At 43.8% G+C, this 20,420-nt stretch overlaps 1 protein-coding gene across 2 annotated transcripts in view; it reads right to left on the bottom strand.

The window, feature by feature from the left end:
* The window catches only part of IRF2 (interferon regulatory factor 2), a 40,945-nt gene extending 23,841 nt beyond the window's left edge, over positions 1-17,104 (bottom strand). Inside the window, exons 1-2 of one of the 2 annotated variants that reach the window (XM_050338636.1) lie at positions 16,883-17,104; positions 89-218 (exon numbers count right to left, since the gene is read on the bottom strand). The gene's annotated coding sequence lies outside the window, so the exon portion shown is untranslated. The remainder of the gene's footprint in view (positions 1-88; positions 219-16,882) is intronic. The other variant, XM_050338637.1, reaches the window with a different exon arrangement.
* Positions 17,105-20,420: the final 3,316 nt, after the last annotated feature.

The following is a 20,420-nucleotide window of genomic DNA, read 5'->3' as shown; positions in this document are numbered from 1 at the left end:
CCAACTGGCACTAGATGCACATTAAGGCACTGCATTAAATGCCTGCTAAGCAGCCTGCAATCCATCATTTCCACATTCAGGTACTTGCATTTAGGCTGCTGCTTCTCCTTGCCCCCTCTGTACCGGGCTCAGCTCCTTCCTCTCTCCACTGTTCTTCACATCTGTGTTCTCTGCATCATTCTTAACTTCTCTGCTCCACTATTCTTGTCACCTTTGATCTTAAAATAAAAATAAAAAAGAGAAAAAAATTGAAACCACACAGCAATGGCACAAATGTAAATGGGTTTGTTCTCACTTCCTATGGGAGTACAGGCATCAGACAAACTAACAATTAGGCAGTACCAAGCCCACACCCAGCACAAGAGGAAGAAAAACGTTCAAAATTTCCTCTCATTGCTCTGAGGACATGTATTTCCTGAAACTAATAAGGAATTAAAACCTGAGTGCAACAATAAGGCTCTTTGATGTGTTCAGAGAATTTACCAGCAGCCATGCTCACATTAATCTCTTAGCAAACATATTGGCATTTTGTTTACTACAGTGGGCAGTGGTCACTTGTGCTTCAGCTGCAGCCTGTTGCAGTTAACTATGAATTTCTAAAATAGCTCAGAAAATGGTTGCAACTGCTCAGCTCCCTTTCAGGTGCACATCAGACACACAAAAACAGCAAACCCCAGAACCCAACAGCGGTCGTGCCCTTGTGCAAATCCCCTCTCTGTGCAAGAGGGAAGCTGTTTTCTGAGTGAGGGTGACACGGCTACAGCTTTCTCAGCCCCCAGGTCAGTGGCAAACAGCCCACTGTGTCACTGCAGCCCCCTCCCCTTGGCACCAGCAATCCTCACTCAGGTTGCAGAATGTGTATAGGAGATTTGTACCACCTTCCCCTACTGCAGTTTGAGTCAAAGCTGAAAAATGCAAATAGAAATGTACTAAAAACATGAGCAAATTTTTATTTGTCTGACAACGAAGAAACAAGTATCTGACACAGATGCATTTCTCTGTAAGGTATCTTAAAGTATGCATGCACTTTGAGACAATTCCTGGAAACACTGTGCATCAGATTCAACACTCAATATATGAGTGTTCCCATTTAGCAGTTGGACTTGTCTTCTGGGTAATGAGCCCTTAAGACAAATTTCAAGCTCATCTAAATAAACAAATTAGACAGAAGGCAGAAAAGTCATCTTGAAAGCAGCAGCAACGAATCCCACTTGGGACAGGCAACATGGGAGAAACAGAAGCTGCCTTTGTGCAAAAGCAATACATTTCAGGAAACGAGAAAGCTGCCAACAATCGCTACTACAAGGAAGCCAGTTTTGCCCAAAACGGCATGGCTGAAGCAGTTAAGTCTCTTCCCTCCCACGTCCCTGGGGGCTTCCCCAGCTGCTCCCCTGCAGATGCGGTGGTGTGGTGCTCATCTCCTTTTCAGCACCCTGGGACTCCTCTGGGACTAGCACCTGCAGCTGTCAGCACACACCTTCACATCCGTCACCCACACTAAGGCAAATTAATCCAAGGTAATCAGAAGAGAAGTTTGTCTTATGAAAAGGGAGGAGTGGCTCCCAAGACCTGTTTATCTGAAAGTAAATTCAAACCCAGATAAAAATAACCCCACAATGATGTTCAGCTGGGGGCGGGAGCAGTGGGCATCTTCTGGGGCTATGTCTTTCACAGAGTGGTAAGCACATTATGCTTCTGCTCACCGAAACACCCCTCCTAGTGCTTCTCTAAGAGCCCATGATGCCGAAAATAAAGCTGGATGTCTTCAGAAGACACCCCCAGACCTGTCTGCCTCAGGACAGTACTGACCACAACAGTGCTAAAATTTAGTGGGGTTTTTTGCAGTTGCACATCAATGGCATCCTTTTGATGAAAACATCAACTCTACCAAGCCTGTGGGAAATGAAGGTGCCATTTCTCCTCTCCAGAGCTGACAAATGCATGATTTATTTGTACAGAAAGAAACATCAACTTCTGCAGTGCCTTAAAAATAGCTACTTAAAAGTAGCTTCTGCCTTACAATAAGCAGAGTTAATAGGTGCACTTGGAAGTCTTATTCCAATGGCTCCAGATGGAAGAACCTGAAGTCCATCCCTCAGTGAGTACGGAACCAATCACTGGACATTAAGAATCATTCAAGTTTGAAAAGACCTTTGAAATTCTCCAAAACAGACAGCAAAGGCATGTAAAATTTCAGGGGCCATTACCTAACACTAAGACAGCTTCACCATCCACCAGAATATATCAATTATAAAAGAAATCTATAAAGCCAGAAACCAAGGTAAGTTGTAAAAAACAGCAGGCACGCCAAGGTCCTTGCTCCAGCCTCTCTCCAGTGTTTACCCAGTTGAAAAAAAAAAGCAGAAACAATCCACCCTTTTAAGGAGAACGAAACATCAACATTTACAATTTGGATCAGGCTGTAAAACCACAAGCACCTATGCACCTATCTCCCATTCCTGGTCAACCAGCACTTCCCCTGCACATTCACACCTAGAAGAAGCCACATGCAGCTGTCTGTACTTTTTGTACCAGAGGGCAAGGTGACTTCTAACAGTATCTTCAGAGCTGCCAAGGCATCCAGTTCCCACTAGCTTCACCACCACCATGATGTCCTGAGCTATGGGTACCCATCCACTGGCCTAAACAAACCTCTCAGAAGCCTGGTTATCTTTGCCTGCCTGAACCTTCACACTCAGGGTAACTGGGAGAAAAATGGCTTAATGCCTGCCATGGGTCACTTGACACCATCTTCCTCCATCTTGGAGAGACCATGGATGGAGGTGGCCAGGGAAAAGAGCAGAGTCAGGTAGGACTGCAGAGGGAAGGAGCAGCACCAGCTCACCAGTGGCAAAGAAGCACCTGACACTCCATCACCCTTCAGTCCCTCAATGCTACTCTTTGCATAGGCAGCTTTCCGAACAAGACCAGGAACTTAGCAGGCTTACAAGTAACACCTCTTTCTGTAGGGTCTTTTTCATCTGTTTGAGCCTGGACTGTGGTTCTCATCCTGCTCAAAGACATGCATGACAGCAGAACCAACAGAAGAAGGCACTCCAGTGGGAAGGAGCAGCTGGGGTGGCCAGGGAGGAACCCCTTAATCCAAAACCACTAATAAAGCTCCTGTGCTTTTAGACCATAGCTTCAAACTTGGATAGTACTGAACCTCAGCATTTCTTTGGGGAAAACACAGGAAAATGCTTAATACTCCTAGACACCAAAGGCGGAAGTCAAACTTTTTGTCATTACGTTGAAAATAATTCCTGTTTGTTTTTTCTTCTGGTTTATCACTGTCCCATTGTGGGGGAAGGGAAGAATAATTGCCAAGAAAACTGCTTATGGGACCTAAGAAACTATTTTTCTGCCCTATCTGAAAAGAGGAGCTCATTTAGACATTGGAAGTCAGGATACCTGCTGGGAAATCATTTTATGAACACTTGCCATTCTTAAGACAGCCAGTCTTCAAGAACCACTATTTTTAACCATGCCTCTTACGAATATTTTAAGACTGGTAGTTCCATCAATTTCCCTTTTCTTGCTCCATTTTTATCACCTGCCTTGTTCTTACAGGGGGCCTCAGTCAGGGGCATTTGCCTTTTTGGTGGTGGGAGCTTAAACGCATCGATGAACATTCAGATATCAATAAAATTATTCCTAAGCAAGTGCCAAGCGTGTAAGATAACAACTTCAACACATGTCTGGAGGGGCAAGCCACTGGTACATTCCCATGTGACAAGCATGGCCCATGGATGTGCTGATGCCACGGTTTATGGAGGGATTATTTTGACCTTCGTCAAAGCTTTATTTACTGCACTGTTCGTGCTAGTCCTGTGGTCAGTTCAGCCTTTTTTTTCCAAGTAGAAAATGCAAAAATACGGCGGAGGCTACCCCACAAGCTGTAAACTGTCCTAACCCTGCAGGTGAGGCATGGAGGAAGAGTGCTGAGGAGGGCAGAAGGCACAGGATCTACTGGAGTTGGTGCCAGTGGAGCCCAGTTAGGAACATGGAGCCTGGGAGGAGGCCAGTCAATTGCACTGCTACTGCACACTGCACTTGAAAATGAGCTTTCTCCCAGGAAATCACATCAGCAGCCTGGGCTGAAGCATGCAAGCTGGCTTCTTAAGATAGACACAGCTGAAAGAAGAGTCCTAATGATGTAAGGATGGGAAGCGCATTTTTTGGAGTAGTTACACAAAGGGCATTGAGCAGGTAACTGTCACCACAGAATTCTTAAAGGCACATACTGAAATTCAACTATATACACATTCTTTTCATGATGTATTTTTCTAAGATTTTTTATGCAAGACTCTTCAGAAGGAAACTCACAGTGCTCAATTATTTTTAAAGATACAGCAGAAAAATATTAATTATTTTCAAGAGCTATTCATCTCTAAAGAGACAGTAGAAAATATGTAAGCAATGGCTGCGATCTGTATACACATATAAATATTTTCACTCCATAATGTTTAATAAAGAGCTCGTAGTCCTCCCTCTTCTCTGCTAAAACATTCTAGCAATTCTGACTTGTTTTTTCCATGATGGAGATAACAATCCTGCCATACAGAAAGTGTAACCTTTGAGAATGAAGAGCTCTTCGCTAGAATTGCAGCAGCTGTAGACAGAAAGTGAAAGCAACGGCATGGCAGGCATTACATCTGAGCAGTACAAGATGTTCTCTTCCCTTCAGTTTCATTCTGATAGCATCTGGAAAACTGAAAAAGCACAAAGGTTATCCCAAAACCACAAGCTACTCTATGCCTGTGGATATTTATTAAAAAATATATTTCTGTGGAACAATAAAAAAAAAAGTCTCAAAAAGCAATTCTTCTTTCCACGTCACAAAATACCCAGTTAAAAGGTTTGTCAGTATATGGAAATTCTATTAATGGTTCTGAGAAGGTAAAGTGGGATAAGAATCTTGGAGGTGCATCTGTGAAGTACGTCACAGCCTTTCCCCAAAGCTGTGAAAAAACATCTGTTCCCTAGACGACATGTGCAGAACACTGCATAGTATCTATTTCTCTTTTCTCTGCAAATACAGAACTGGTAATATTTTTTTTTAAGTAATCTTGTACTTGTGCTTTGCTGATAATCTTTTAAACTATTCCCTTTGTTTGCTAACATTGCTGCAGTTCAGAAAAGCATCAATCATCCTCTGTGACCAAGGAGATATGCTGAAATGAGACCATACGCTAATTTTAGGATTCAGAGAACTGGGTTCTGCATTTGTGCCTGTGCCAAGACTGTTCTAGGATACAAGGAAACATGATCTTTTTTTAAAGAACAGTACTTGGAGCAAAATTCTGCCCTTTGATCACAGACTGGACTCTGCCTTCATATGGGATTTTGCATATAGGGCCACTTTTCTCAGCTATTCTATTTTGAATGCCCCTTTCAAAGGTTTAACTGGATGCATTCCAAGCAAAGCTCTGCTTGGAAGTCAAACTCATCAGAGGGATAGAGCCTTCTCCCACATAAGAAAACCTGCTAGCCTCACCTGCTCAGAAATACTTCAGAAATGTGAGATTGATACTGAAACAAGGACAACTCAAGTCCATTTTACTCAGTGGCTTCAACTTCAGACACTTGAAATCCCCCTGCCTGCAGCCTGCAGGGAGACAAGACCTCTGCCTGGTGCATTTTCCATCTGCCAGGAGCCAGAGGAGAATCTTACCACTGATGTTGCAGAAACAGAGTTAACATGCCTTCTTTCTGATAATCCCAAATTATGCAAATATCCATATCTTTTCTTGGAACCAACAGCAAAATACATAATAGAGAGTAGTTAATGAGAAAAAGTGGGCATTGTTCTCAGAGGGGCAAAGGTTACAGGTTCAAAATAAAATCCTGAAGCTCTTGGTTTAGAAAACAGATACGAAGCAGGAAAACACATAGGAACCTGTAAGAAACTTTCTGGATTCATGGACAGTTAGAATGCAAAACCTACCCTCTCTGGTCTTTTAATTGCATATAATGTTGCCTCTTTTACTCCCCACCGTTATTCTGTCAGTGATGCCCTGTTCAACAGGCAGGGATGGGGGAAACATCACTGGCAGATTTGCTTCTCACTAAGCACCTCTTGCCCTGCGTTCCCTTAAAGTACATGCCATGGCCGAGTGTTCCACAGAGCCAGCTCCTGTGTTGGCTGTAATGCTTGATCCACAATGCAGCAATGGTAGTGTTTTTCCTGCTCTACCCAAGAAAGATGCACAAAGGGAGAAGGAGAAAAACCCTTGCATCCTTAAGGGACGGAGGGCAAAAAACAACTAACCTGACTTGCCCTGAGGAAAAAAACAAACAAAATCCCAAACAAAACAATGGCAGAAAATACCTCAAATGTGTATTGAAATCAGCATTACAGACTGCATGATAAACATGCCCAGGAAAACATACAATGGGAACTCATACTGTATATAGAGTGTGTTTCATCAGCCCTATAGCATTTCTGTTCCACCCAAAGGGTGTTAACATGCCCTGGCTGGGATTCAGACATTACACATCAAAACAGACTCTTTCCTTTGGTTTCCTTGCAAAGCTTATTCTCCCTCAGCAGCAAAGACATGAGTTGTTATTTTGCAGTGATCTCAAGCATCATTAAAGGTGGCCCTCGGATTTGCAGACTAGAAGTGCGCAGAAGAAAAGCCATCTTATTTTAATACAGTAGAACCAGAAGGCTTCTGGACTTAGCCATACTGAAACAACGCTTCAACCTCTCAATAACGACGATGAAATTTCCCTTGCAGTGGCTCGTATGTTGAACACTATCATAACACTTGAACAACACGATGTCTGTGGCTGAGCCCATTCACTTCTCTGGCGTGGCAGCAACTTACCTCAGCTGGGAACTTGGCCCAGGGCCTCTAACAGATTGCTAAAGATCATCTCTGCAGTATCCTTGCCATGATGATCATCTGCACACAGTGTCTGCAAGTCTGGTGACAATACAAAGTGATTGCTTTAGTTTAAGCTTTGAAAGAATATTTTGTTTTCTGGGAGTTTCTTCCATTTGTTTCCCAGGTGTTACAGGGAGTGAATATGGGAGATGCCAGATTCTGGTGGCATTAAGATGTCAACAGGTCTGTGCAAGTGATACTCATCAGCACGCTGACTACAGAAGACTCTTTCCCTGTCACCTCCTTCAGGAGTCTCAAAAGCAGCCATAACTGGATTACAGTAATCACTCCAATAGCTGATTTGTTTCCTTCTTAAACTTTGTGTTACATCTAATGTCTGACCACGATTTGTCCCCAGTATCTGGGATGTCTAACTATTTTTCTCCCAAAAGCTGCCTAGAAGAAAGGTGGTGACTTTTCAGTAGCAGAGCTGTACTTCATTCAGACAAGTTTGGGAAGGGCTTGTTTACAACAAGAAATCTGCTGGCACGGTTTTCAGGGAGTAATTAATTTCCTTGCACTGGGGAGCAATTATCTCCCAAATAATCAATTTTATTCCTGAATTAAGAGTTCACACATGAATCCACTCCTGACTACCCACACATAATAGTGCTGCTGCTTAGCCATGCCAGTCAGAATTCATGGAAGCCAAACCCTGTGTGTTCTTTAAAGCTGCCAGGAAAACTCAGCATCTGACACCTGATTTGTAAAGAATTTTCCAGCCTGGTGAAAACTACAAGGCTATTAAGGCTCAAACAATTATCAAGGATTGCTTCACTGATGCTACTCAACAGCACTGTTCTGTTGGACCACTGCACTCTTATGAGATCCATGACTAGCTTCACAGGAGACATTCCTAAAACTTTTAACAAGCACATTTCCTACATGGGTCCTTCTGAAAGCAATGGAAAATCGTGCATGCAAGTACCTGCAAGACTAGGCAGTCTTCATCTCCGAGTCCTGCCTAAGTACAGGGTGAATGCTTTATAGGGCGAGCACGTTATAGGGTGCTGTATATTAGAAAAACAGCCATCATAAACCAAAAGGGCTTAATCGCAGTGTTCCCACACTGATGGCTTGTGAGGCTCGGGCAGGATAGCAAAACGACAATGACATTTTAGAGGCACTCAGAGAGGCATAAAAAATTATTCCAGATAACAAACGCTGAGAGAAATGTGTTCAAGGAAGAGTTTTCACATTCACCAGCCATGACCTGCACCTGATGTAATCCACCTTGCTCTGATTGGGCTTGTTTCTCACAGCTACCTTTGTTTGTATAACATACTGTTCTGCAACACACAGCAAAAACTATTTGCACACTACGCTAAAGTGCGATTTAATATTTGCTTAAAGCTTTCATTTTATTGTCTGGGCAAGGGCAGTTTCTACCACTGAAGTTAATAGCTAACCCACACCTACACCTTTGCTACCCAAACTTCTAATCGCAAGCACAGCACCCAGATCTGAGAGCAAAAGACATAAACTACCTCTGCCTACCCTCACAGAGAGCAGCAAACCCAGTCCTTTCAGGAAAGCAATTTCTCCTTTGCTTCCAACAGAAAGTATTAAAGGAAAGTATACACTATTTTGGATTTGTAGAAAACACTCTTGCGCTTACTAAGACACTTTCTTTTCAGACAGATCAGAGCAGGCACAGACTTGGGGGCTGGGATTCTCTGAATCATCCACATGGCAAGCTGGAAACATGTCTGTCACATGAATGTATTTCTGGTTTACAAAAATAGCACCATGAAAGAAGCAGATGTGTTGAGCACAAAAAATAAATTGAATTAGTTATTACAGAGATACTGCTTGACACTGGAGAATTTCAGAGAGAAATGTCTTCCTCTTGTATGCACATTTGAAAGGCTTGCACTTAAAGAGTGGCAAGTATTAAGTGCTTGTACTTGTGCTTATTGAAATAGTATGATCTAATTCTCCTTTTGCTAAAAACGCTACTCTTTCTTCTGCCACAGGACATATAGGATAAGAATAGGTAATAGGATTGCTTACAAAATGTGGTTTTAATTTAAAGTTTTTGTGTTGACCACAGACCAACACCAATTAGACAGCCTCCATTTGTGATCTGCAGCAGCTATTTCTGTCTTGGAAGTTTCCTAAAATACTACTGAGCTACAGTGAGACAACTCAGCTCGTCTTCATTTCTCATCTAAGCTGGATAAATATTATTAAATTAAACAAAGCTAGTCTTCTTCGGCTTCCTTCATCAATCTCAAATCTCCAGAATGGTTCTGGCATCCAAAGCATTTAGTTTTTATATGTTTGAATGCAATGTGTTCAAATGTGTGAGAATTAGACCTCTGGAATTTAACTCTCTTTTATTTCACCCCAGTGTATCTTCAGCAGAGCAGAGATTGTCCAAGCTTCTCATCAACACCCAACCTTTTTATAGATACGGCCCAGTAACACACCTCTACATATGAGAAGTACGTTAATTTGAGATTACATGGCCACCCAACATTTGGCCATCTTTTGACTGATTCAGTGGGTAGTTCTCAAGGTTGAAAAGGGCCTTCTAGCTGTTGACTGATTTGAGAAAACAGAGTGAAACCATTTGCAGTCATTTCATGTCATCAGTAAAGCTGATACCAGGGTAAGATCTTTTGGTTACTGTTGATCTGCCCCAGATCTAAGTGGATGACCCCAAAGGTGGGGTGCAAAAAAAAAAAAGCCCACCACATATTTTATACCTGATCCTATAACAACTCTAAGCTCATCATGAATAAAATTCAGGACTCCCCACCAGCTGAATGACTGACTCCCTTTCATCACACGGGATGTCATCACCTCCATTGTACTTTCTATACGTGTTTGCCACAGCACTTCAAAACAGTACTTCCGTGACTGAAGAAGATGCCACTTCCCATACCGCAGGGCTGCTGACCAGACCTCTGGCTGCAAAAAGTGGTACGTGGAAAAAACAGGAGTGCAGCTTCTATTATCTATTGTGTAGTTTGCTGCCATGTAGCAGTCAAATTTACCAAAAGATGAAACAAACAGTAAAACTGAACTAATTTTTCAAGTTCAGTTCTCATACTTCTTTGCTCTGTGTTTATTCTTTCATTTTTGCCAACTAGGATATGAAAACCAATGGAGTCAGTTTCACTTTTGTTTATATTTGGTTTCAATTTTATCCTCAAGTTTTGCTTTCATCTTTTCTTGTGACACTGTTGGGATTTCAGATGCTGCAGGCAAGACTTCAGTAATTAAAAAACATTAGTCTCCTATCCTACCTGTTTTCCTGTTTTGGAATTATTTTTATTTAGATAAACTTTTTAAGATGCTATCACAATTTTGGAAAGTGTTTGGGGGTGGCGTTGTTTAGTTTTGATTTTACAACTTTATGTGCCTAGTCCAATAAATTCAGTACCTCAGTATTTTCCACTTGATTCATATCTCAGATGCATATCCATTTACATAATTCCACAAAACACCTTAAAAGAGCAGCCAGTGCAACAAATGCACAAAAGCCCACATCATGCACCAAATGCAGTTTTTATACATTTTTATATATATATATATATATATGCCCACATAAGGCCCTAAATTTACTGCTACCTTAATTTATTAAACAACTAAGGCATTATCTGTAAGAGGCTTGCCTGGAATGCTGTCAAGCTATGCTCAATATCAACAGGAATATTACAGTACAGGAGGAACATTACAGTACAGTCTTTGTCTTCTGTGCACTCATCAGGCCCTTCAAGTCACATACACCCCTCCATTCATGACAAAAAGCAGAACTTAACCACACTTCAGACTTTTTAAAACCAAACACGTAAGCAACTCTTCCTTCTTTTGTGCTGTATCAACGTTAAGTATCTAAGTCTCTAAAAAGTAAAATAATTTTACACCAGAAGGGAAATGGTTAGACAACATCCACTGTCACGTGCAGTTCAAAACAAAGGATAAATTTAAATACTTTTGCTTTTGCCACACCTTAACTCCTTTCCTAACACCAGAGACATGCTGGGAGCTACAAACCAAGCTAACCTGTAAAGGTTAGCTGAAAAACTATCAAACCACAATCTACTCTACTCTTTCATAGCCAGGAATATGGAAATTATTACTTCCAAGCTTATCTTGAAAGCTAGCAACCTATATAGCAACAACTGAATGTTAAAATACCTTAGGAGTTAAAATTTAGTTTTGCACCTAGGGTGAAAAAACATGAAGGCAGATTTGCTCCTGGATGCCTGTGTCCAAGCTGCAACAAGATAAAATGTTTGCCTTGTACTAAAGACTACTGTACATTTACTGCAATCCGCCCCCAAGCAAACAAAAGGGTCAGAAAATTTCCAATATACACAAAGCTGGGCTTGCAGTATATTACACATTAAGAAAGTAAATATTACTGTACTGCTTCTCATTTCTTTCTTTTCTCCCTAGGTCATTTAAAAGAAACAGTAATTTTTCATCAGCTTCCAAGAAATTGAAAAGATATCTAGCACTAACTAGAAGAGCAAGTTTTAAAACCTTTTTACAGTTTATCAATAAAAAATGTGTGCTGTACAGTATATTATTTATGCTATACACAAAACATCTTCATTTTATATTTTTATATATATGTCAATATGTATATCTGCATATATATATATATATTTATATACATATAGGCCAACATTAAGCTCTAGACTGTTAACATGGTTTCCCTTCCACTAACTGCCAATTGTTAATTTCAGTTTTTCTTAGTGGCTATGGTAATCTATTTTAATCTTAACACAAGAGTTCAAACACTGTCAATACACGGAAGAACCTTCATACAGTTCCAACAACACTTCTGGGGGGAAAAAGAACAAACAAATAAACAACCCAAGGGGAAATTATTTAATTGCACAGAATGATTTTTTCCATAATGTTATTCATACATAAGGAATATGCAACTTAACACATCCTCTCATTCACTGTACCTAGAATCTCTTCAGCTTGCTTATTTGTGTTTTGCTTTTACACTTGAAATCTCAAAGGACAAACCAGAAAATCTTTTGCGCATATCAGTTTGTAGCAGCATAAGCTACAATAAAACTTCTGTAAACACTGCCTTATGGTTTATGCCTGCAATATCACAATCATTACAGGCCTTTGAAGAACCGAGTTTCAAAAGAGCAATCTTTACAAACGAGTCACAGAGATAAGTAACAGTAACACGTGATTAGTTTTATGGCTTTACCAACAAATGGACCATGACTTTCAATACAAGATGCACAGAATACAAGTTGAGGTTCTAATATGCAAATATCAGAAGAATTTTGCAGGGGTACCACTTCAATGCAATGTTAAATGCACACAGGATGTACTTAACTTTAACTGCTGTCAGGTTACCAAGTGCAGGGGTAACAAGCACAGATAAAACAGTATCACCACAGATGTTAAATTTTTTTTTTCCTGGAAATTTCATAAGATCTTATACCACAAGATTCACATAGCAAACGGCAATAGGTGGTCCTGCTTCTCTGTGTTATATGCAAATGGACCATAGTTTATGCTTCTCAGTGGAAGCTTCTATTAGCAGTTTTCAGCAATAATTCTTGATCATCATCTGCAGTTATTCTTTGTGGGTAATCACTGCCCAAAATTTGATACTGAACTGTTCTGACTTCTAAGTTGTAGAGCAAGTTTCTCTCCCACAGACTGCCTAATCACTCGTGAACCCAAGTAAACTCCTGACATACACACAGTGGCCGTGAGCACCACAATTTATGTATTGTATCTGTTGTTTTGAAGCTACGTCCCAACATTTTATTTGGGTCTCATTTATCTTACCAATTCACTATCTTCACGAAACTAATGATTTTAAATAATATCTCCACAACCCCTTCAGTCACATCTTTTCCAAGCTACTTACTCTTTCACAAAAGCACCTTCATACCCTTGATCCTCTCTGACACCCTTCTCAGCAACTTTCACTAAATCCTGAATCAGGAAAGAGGAGCACCGGGGACTTGTAATGGCACGATGGTGTTTTCTATTTCTATTTTTGCTCCTTCCTAGTAATTCTTAACCTGCCCTCTCCTTTCTTAGCCACATCTTGGCACAGAGCTAATTTTTTTCACCGGATGACTGAGTAAAAAAATCAGTTCACACTTCACCCTTGTGAACAGAAAGTTAAGACTGCATTCCCTTCCATGTGCGTTACACTTAACATTGGCCTGTATTGAACTTAATTTTCAAACTTACATCTGGACTTCCAATATAAGATTCTTCCGCAGGCTTTGTTGTTCAGCCTTTGGGATTTTGACGCTCTGAAGGAATTAATACAACCAGCAAACTTGTTAAATCACCACCACCTATCCCCGCTTCCAACCCTTATACGGCATGCTTGGGGGGAGGGGGTACAACTGGCAACCTCCCTTCACTGGAGCAAAATGACCATGACTGTACAACTCAGAGCAAACTGATCCCACGCTGAAACTGGCCCTGCTTTAATAAGGACTGTATCAACCAGACAACAGCTCAGCAATTCCTTTAGAGAACGCTAGAAGAGTCATGACGCACAACTCCTTGGCAACAGAAGTCCAGCATAGTCTTCGTCAATGTATCACATTTACACCCATGTTCACTAGTCCCATTCACTAATCCCTGGCAAACAAACAAGCAAACAAAAATGCCCATCCTTGAGTTGTCAGTCTCCCCAGAAACCCTGAAAAACTGTCAGCTCATTTGTCACCTTCTATTCCTGGAGCACTAAGGCAGACCTACGCAATGAGTTACACACAACAGGCAATATACTAGCAACTTCCTATTTTAAGTTTCTCCAAAACTCTTCAGCAAGTATCACCTCCTGCCTTCTACTTCATCCTTCTCAATGGTTTATCTGATACCCTCTCTTACAGACACTTCACTTCAGGAAAAATTCTCCAACATGCTCATTCCTTAAAAAAAGAAAAAGCCTCCTGCAAGGGAATCACCTTAAAACTCTTCCTCAGTGAAGCAAGACCCAAAGAATTTGTTTTACTCTCCTGCTATGACTTTATCTTCCTTGGCCACTCCTTCTACACATAGATCACTTATCAGCAGGCTTCCTGGTTTTGATGCACTTCAAGGAGCATTTTCTAATTGTTTTCATGTCTTCGGCAGTTTGTTCCATGACTCTTTTTGGCCTACCTTATCATGTTTAACACAGATTTTATGCTCTTTTCCACCTTTCCCATCTGAAGACAAAACTTCAACATTTGAAAGACATCTTTTTACTTTTACTGAGCTCCTTTACTTTGCTTGTCAGCATGATCAGCTTTTTTGGTATTTCTGACCATAATGCCATGCAACTGCTCTGAGCCTTTACTATTAGTGTCTTCAAAGAATTACATGCCACCTGCAACTATTTTACACTTTTGGCTACCTCTCACCATTTGCTTAATTTCTTTCTTCGCTTTATGAAGATTTACTTTGGAAAATTAAACACTGCCACAACTCTTGGCTTTACTGCTCCTGAAGCAACACTGAGTTTAAGAACATTGGGATCACTGTCACTCCAGAGCTGGCTGGGATTTTGAATGCAAAATTCTGAACTTAATTCTTGCTGGCCAGTACCTTGTCCAGAGTTGCTAGCCACAGACTATCTGTACAGGGTACATTTAGCAAGTATGCTTTTTTTGCACCTGAGCAAATTTCATGTTGGAAAATGACATAATCTATGTGGGGGTAACTGAGACCTCCCATTAACAATTGTACTTCCTATTTTTGTAGCTTCTCTATGCTCCCTTAATACATGACAGTTGTTGCCAACATCTTGGTTGGGCAGACAGTCATATAGCCCTAATCTCTATCTTTTTATACAGACCTAGATCATCAACTCATGAAACCCTGTGTTATTTCCCCAAACAGTTATTTCCTCTTCAACAAAAATATCTCACTTCATGCATATGCATATGTCTGTCTACAATATCTGAACATTCATGGTGTTCCTGATACTCCAAGTGTTGTACCATGTATACATTTTAATACCAGGAGGATGATGCTCCTCTTCAAAAGAGGATGTGTCATGGCAAACTTTACATTCTTCACCCATCAGCATTTCCCTAATGTTTGTTTTTTAAACACATATTAATATACACAGAGAACATATAAGTAAATGTTTTAATTGAATGCATACATAGCCTGGCTGCAAATTTATTTACATAAAGCCCATTCTTCTAATGTAAAATCTTTCTGTTGCAAAAACACTTCCATTTCTTCTTGTATCTTAGCTCCCTTTTTTTTTCCCATCACTTTCTCAACTCTGTGTTAAGACTCTGTCTGTAACTCCACTTGGTCCCACATACCAAAGGCCTTCATGCAATGGAGAATGGGGCCTTTAACCCCCGCTCCCAAATACAAGAGGTATTTCTCATACCTCTTGGCTACCCCTTTCCATGTAACGCGGTCTGTGATGAACAGCTCTTCTCTAGAGACTGACTTGACATCTTCTGAAACCTGACCCTTCTGTAGTCAGCAAGTAACCAGGCGGCAGTGCAAAGGTATGTGCCAAATTTAATGGCTCATCAGCCCAAATACGTCTGATGACCTGCTGGGACCCCAAACCTCAGAGAGGTTAACACAGGGCTCACACCAGACTCACACCTTGCTGAAGAACTGCAGTATGGCACATGACCATGACAAAATGATACTGTGCCAAAGGAGTCCACACTCATATCTTCCACCACTCTTTAACAGCAAACAGAAACTGCAGCACACAGAGGGCAGGTGAAGCAACTCCCTAGTGGGATGTTACTAACAGGAGCCAGAGAAGGACACTGATGTCTCTGTAGGGGCTGGTGGCATAGAAAGACTGTGATTCAGATTGAAACCATCAGCTTCACAAATTCTGCTACTTTTATGTCATTGATATTAAGATGAATTTAAATGCTGCTGCTCCACTCAACTCTCTTTTTATGGTATTAACACAAGCATTCTGCAAAAGTTACTGTATGCAAACCCATTAAGACTCTGTGCCTAAATTAGTAAGACAAAGTCACCGAATTTGCTGCTTAGGTGCTCACGCTAATGAAACCGGGAATTAAAGACCTCTGGGAACCTGGGCCGCGGGATCCAACTCTTCGAGTACTTGCAACTTTGACCCCAGACGCAGCAAGACGCTTGGCACTTGGCCTTGGGCGCTGCGCACAAGCAAAACGCCGGCTCGCAGATTCCCTCTGGGGGCAGACGTCCCGGCCTTGGCCGTGCGCTGGCCTGCGCGGGGCAGGACGGGGGCAGCCCCGCCAACGCGCTGCCCGTGCCCGCAGCGGAGCCTGTTCCTGCAGGGAACGGAGCGGCCGCGCCACTTCCTCCTTCCGCCGCGGCCCGACCGCCCCCAGCCCTGCTCATCTCCTCCCGCCGCACCGCCGCCGCCATCCCCCCGCAGGCTGAGACCCTGGGATGCCAGGCTGCCCCGGCCCCGAGGGCCGCAGCCCCCCGGGCGCAGGGTAACCCTCTGCCCGTGGGGCGGCCCCGCCCCGCCCCGCCGCTTGTGTAACGGGCCCTCCGCGAGGCCGCGCCCCCTGCCCGCCCCCCCGGCACCGGCGGGGGCAGCGCCCCCCCTTCCCAACTTAGCGACCCCCGCCCCAGCCCCTCCGCCCGCCCGGGCCCTTCTCTCCCCACGGGAACCACCGGCTGCCTCCTGCCCCGCAACAAGTGCAGGGACCCCGGCCCGGCCAGCGCCGCGCCCCGGACCTCCCGATCCGACGCCCCCGCCTTTGTCTCGGCGCCCCGGCTCCCTCCCCACCCGGGAAGCGGCGGGTGCCCCCGCCCGCTCCGTCCCCGCCGCGGCCGCGTCTCCCTTTCCCCCAGCCCCTTCCCAAACGCAGCGGCGAAATCAGGGTCGGCCCCGGTCGCTGCAGCCCGACCTTTTTGTTTTTAAAACCGATGCGCATCTGCCCGGGAGCCCCCGCCGCCTACACACGGAAGCGGGGGCAATGCGGAAAAATAAAATAAAAATTAAACGAGGAAGAGAAAAAAAAAAAAAAACAAACCAGAAAACAATTCCAAATTACCTTGACGGCCCGTTTTCGCGGCCCTTATACAATTCCTCAAGGTTACCGCCGTTGCCAGGGGACGCGAAATGGAAATGAAAACAGGCGCTGAATAATCGCGGGAGCAAAACTAAAAGTTCAGTGCCTCCGCCCGGGCGGAGAGAGGGCCAGATCGAAAGCAAAACAAGGAGAGGAAGCGGCGAGGCCGCCGGCGCTTGGAAATCCCCCCGCCTCTCCGCCGGGCCGGGCCGGCCGCGCAGGCGGCGGGGGCAGGGCTGCGGCGGCGGGTGCGGAAGCGCTGCGCCCGTCACGGCCGCGCCGGGCACGGCACGGCCCGGAGCGCCGCGGGGCTCGCAGCGCCTCGGGGCTCCGCCGCCGCCCCCCGAGCGGCCGGGACCGGGGGGCACTCCTCCCAGACGCACAAGCTTACCTCCCCACCACCCCTCCCCGCTCAAAGCAGGCTTTCCCGGAGACCGGGAAGGAACCCCTGCCGCGCAGCTCCGCCAGCACCGGCTGAATCGCTGCCTGCCTCCCTGCCCTCTCTGCTGCGGTGGGAGCCGTGATCTCGGGCTGGTACACACGCGTGGTGGGGCCGTCTTTGCCCTTGGTCAGTTCCACAACGAGGACAGTTTCAGATCAGGTCTTTTCAACCCAGCGAGTCTCGAGCAGCTGGGTTCCTTCAAGAGAGAGCTCTTGGATTCCAACAGATTTTGTAAACTGCTGTTTGTCGTGGAGTCTGTTTAGAGACCAAGGGTGTTCCACAGATTTTGATAATCCCAGTTCAAACTACGGCATATAAAACTGACTGAGGAGAGGTTGCAATGTGCTATGCCTAGCCCTAGCCATAAATGATAAAGGAAAGGCTCCGAGCACCTGGGGCCTGGAGGAGATATGGAATGTAGTCATTACAAGAGGTCATAATTTGGAGACATAGAAGTGTACGCATGTTTCTCACGTGCACACGTGTCTGTACATATGCTATATACACGTACATACATATATTTGGGTAAGCCAGTGGTATAGCTACATGTGCAGCCACATGATGCACAGCCATCAGTGGTAGGAGGAATGCTGGGACAAATAGAAGGCTTTGCAGGGAGTGGCACAGCGGGGTGGTTAAGGAGCTGTGTACTCTCCAGCTATATAGCCCCTGGTGGTCTAGTGGTTAAGTGGTGCTGTCACCGTGGAGACCCGGGTTTGATTCCTGGTCAGGAACACTCCCGGGGCAGATGGAGCTTGTTAACCATGTAAGGTAATCCATCTACGTCCTAACGACCTCGCAGATGAACCTTAGGATTAAAGGGTGGGCTCAGTTCCGCGCACACTGTGTCTCACCTAAAAAATCCAATGCGCAGGCTGGAAGGTGTAAAGACCTTCCCCGGATCTTCGCTCGCGAAGACTGGCCATTATTATTATTATTATTATTAGTATTACTCTCCAGCTGGACAGCAAATGGAGTGGGAGGTGTTGACCAGGTGCTGTGAGGTGTGAAGACCCTCTGTGGTGGCAGCCCTGGACATGCAGAGGACCACTGAGCTACCGACAAGGAAGGGAGTCCACCCTGGTGGGTGGCCAGTCCTCCTGTTTTGAAAAGGCTCTCTTTGCACTGAGGAGAACATAATCACAACCTAATTTAGGTTGAAACAGACCCACGGAATCTACCACCCCCCAAAAAAACACTGGGGCCTAGAAGGCGACTGCAGTCCATGTGTGCACCAGGGAAGTAAAACACAAGGAAGAGGTTTTGGAAGCAAAATGTAGGGTGCTAGGCCAGGCAGTAAAATCAACCATCTCCTTCAAAACTTCTCTAGAAACATTCCCAGCAGCATGGAGAGGTCCACACTGATGTGGAGGGACACAGGCTCCCAGAGCTGCTGCGCAGCAGAAGCAAGGAAGTGTCATGTTCATATGGCAGATACTCCCAGATACTTGCAGAAGAGAAGAGAAGCCACAGTGGAATGAGAAAGAGGGACACGGGGCACTTGGCTTCACATTGTGTTGTTGACCGAAGAGATGTGCAGGGAAAGGAGATAACCAGCAGGATATGGTAGTGACAGGACACAGTATGTATGGGAGGGTCAGGCTAGGCTGTGGCTATAGGGTAGGGGGCTATACACTCCGTGCCAATAAAAGGAGCAAAATCAGCAAACTCCAGCAACTAAAGACAAATATTTATAGACTTAGGGTCTAACTAGGAAAACAGTAGGGTGTTGATGCCCTCTGAGCAGGATGACGACGGTTACTATGCCAGGGTTAATTAGACAGCAGTAAAGTGATTGAAAATGAGAAATTTCTAGCCAACTTGTTCCCACTCAGAAATAAGATCTTGCAGTCATAATAACTCATGGAAGAATTGGTTCAGCACTTGAAAACTGTCACAAAGCTGGTGGGACATACCAGGACGGAATGCAAGAACAGAATGGGAAGGGCTGCAATATGCCTCCCAGTGATGACTCTGGCCCATATGTAACAGAAACAGCAAAGAGAGGAATAGGGGTGGATTATTCACTTTCTTTTCAAATATAATGACTACAGAGCATCAAGGGAAATTAGTAGGTGGCATATTTAAAGCAAACTGAAGAAGGTGGATCTTCATGCAGCAGGTAATTAAACAGTGGGACATCCTGCTTTGAGGTGCCAGTAGTTCACAGGAGATCCAAAAAAAGCACATGTACACATTCACAGAAGGAAAAAACTCCATGGGGTCTATTAAATGTAAAGACACTGACTCTGCCTAAAGCAACTCCTAAAGCCACAAATGTCTAGGGGCTTAAAGCTCTTTGATAGCCTTGAAAAAGGCCTGGAGTGGAAATGCCTGCAAATGGCTCATGGCAGGGCAGGTGTCCAGTGCTGATCCAACACCTCCCTCCAAGCAAAAGAGAAGAGTGTCTGGGGCTGGCTCTTGCAATGCTCAATGACTGTTGTTTCTAGTATGTCCTTCTAATTTCTTTGCAGAATGAGCCAGCTGTGAAAGACTGGAGTTTATGTATCAGTAGTTATTGCGTGGGAAAAATGCTTACCATCATTTAAATAATTTAATATCACACTCAGAGGACTGCTTATTCACAAAGTGGCACTTCCATGAATGACATTAATTTCTTTTGGTCAAAGAAAACACAGTTGGCTTCCCTGAGAAACACTAGGCAAATCACTAAGCAGAATTAGCAGCTTACTCTTGCTGTTTCTTCCTAACCTTCACCTGATCTCAGTGGAGCACATTCAAGGGTCTTGATGGGCTGCATTCTGTGTGTTAACAAAGGCATTTCCTTCCACATCTTCTAGCGTCACAAGTTCAGAGAATATACCAGAAGTTAAATCTTCTGTTGTGATTCCTTTTTTAGTATTGAAAGGTAATGGGGGAATGGGCAGCTTTTGTTTTCTAAACTTAACCTTCAGCAGTGACTCATTCCCTCCAAAAAGAGACTTTTACCTCTTGTGACTTGACTGTTTCAGTAAGACCTGGCAGCTTTAAAATCAGGAAAATTAAACCAGAAGCATCATATATCCACAACTTTTTCTTTACAAAATTTCTGAAGTTTGGAACTCACTCTTTTATTCA

The sequence above is a fragment of the Myiozetetes cayanensis genome, unplaced genomic scaffold (genome assembly GCF_022539395.1).
Source record: "Myiozetetes cayanensis isolate MyiCay16 unplaced genomic scaffold, myiCay2020 scf7, whole genome shotgun sequence".
In the NCBI taxonomy this organism is placed as follows: Eukaryota; Metazoa; Chordata; class Aves; order Passeriformes; family Tyrannidae; genus Myiozetetes; species Myiozetetes cayanensis.
This window is presented reverse-complemented; position numbering and strand designations above follow the sequence as displayed.